General features: G+C 38.5%; 1 protein-coding gene across 3 annotated transcripts in view; it reads right to left on the bottom strand.

Annotated features, from left to right (window-relative positions):
* Positions 1-1,619, bottom strand: part of TRPM6 (transient receptor potential cation channel, subfamily M, member 6) — a 187,959-nt gene that overhangs the window by 67,849 nt on the left and 118,491 nt on the right. The window lies entirely within an intron of this gene.

Genomic DNA, 1,619 nt, shown 5'->3' with positions numbered 1-1,619 from the left:
GAGTCTTGCTCTTGTCACCCAGGCTGGAGTGCAATGGCATGCTCACGGCTCACTGCAACCTCCGCCTCCCAGGTTCAAGAGATTCTCGTACCTCAGCCTCCCAAGTAACTTGGCTTACAGTCACCCGCCACCACACCCGGCTAATTTTTGTATGTTTTTAAATTTTGGAACCTAAGGATACTCCTAAAATCCCTGTGAAATCAGTAATGAACAATACAATGATTTCCTTAACACATAAGAACAAATTGAGCATACATTGATGATGCATGGCCATTCCCTGTCATAGGAAATTCAGGCACTGCATTAGTTTTAGGATTCTGACCTTCGATAGCTTCCCCACTGATTTATAGCAGAGGGTCTGTTTGCCTGCAGTTCACGTGCTCTCTGAGCCTCTAGAGTTCCTTGAACACCCTGCAACCATGTGCAAGTATTTGTGTTGTACATGCATTTTTCTGGGGAAAGAATCAGATTTTTCATCAACTACCCAAAGGGTATGTGTCAGTCCAAGGGAATTAACTCATGTAGAGAATTAGCAATGAGTATATGTAAGGCAGAGCAGGAGTTGCCTGAATGTGACTACACAAACACCCACGTAGAACGAGCTTTCAAAAGAGGAAGGAAAAGAAGAGAAGAGAAGAGAAGAGAAGAGAAGAGAAGAGAAGAGAAGAGAAGAGAAGAGAAGAGAAGGGAAGAGAAGAGAAGAGGAAAGAAGCACTTACAGGCTGGCTACCTTTGAGAAGCAGCAATATAAGGGTAGCAAAAGGGAAGCAAAAGTGATACCACTCTACTGAATAGATTTCTAGGTAGTTTTAGTTTTTTAATAGGAAATGTGTACTTTTTAATTTTTTAAAGTAATATTAAAAGAAAGGAATGTTCTCTGCTGCCTCTCAAACTAGTCCATTCTTGCAACCTAGCCACAAAAGTTATCTCTTTAATGTCAGACCTACAAGATTAGCAAAAATTTTTAAGCCAAGGAATGAATCAAATTTTGCTTAAGCTGTCCATATAATTGCAGAAAAATGTGATGTTTAAGGCCTCGGGCATCTAGATGGGTTATCATCAGTGCCTGATTAATTATTCAATCATTTATTTCACTTTGGGCAGTGGGGTTGGGATTGTGACTTAGAAAAGTAGGAATTGGCCCAGTTACTAGCAGGTCTGAACCAGCCTAGAATTAAAATGGCGTAAAACCAATTAGAAAAGTCATCACTTATGAGCTTTTAACGACATCAATACCACATCAGAAAGACCCCAGAAAGCAATTTAAGTAATGACTTTATTATTAAATAACTTCTCTTATTATTTTTCCAGGAGTGTTTCATTAGCTCTTAATTGCTCTTGACACTTTGGAGTGGATTATAAAGTGCTGATGGGGCCTGTCTCTGAGTTGAATTCAAAGACACCAATTGCTATGATGAAGACAACCTGAGAATATAAATTCAGATTTTATTTTTTTTTTAACTGAGAAGAAGGTAAAAACAAAAACATTTGGCTTGAATAACTTTTATATACATATATATCTATATATATATATATCTCCCCTTACCCCCACACCCCCTGACCACCCCACACTCTTTTTTTCTAATTGTAATCTGATACCAGCAGGTACACAGATTAAA

The sequence above is a fragment of the Mandrillus leucophaeus genome, unplaced genomic scaffold (genome assembly GCF_000951045.1).
Source record: "Mandrillus leucophaeus isolate KB7577 unplaced genomic scaffold, Mleu.le_1.0 Scaffold833, whole genome shotgun sequence".
NCBI classification, from domain to species: Eukaryota; Metazoa; Chordata; class Mammalia; order Primates; family Cercopithecidae; genus Mandrillus; species Mandrillus leucophaeus.
Note: the sequence above shows the minus strand (reverse complement) of the source record. Positions and strands in the feature narration are given on the sequence as shown.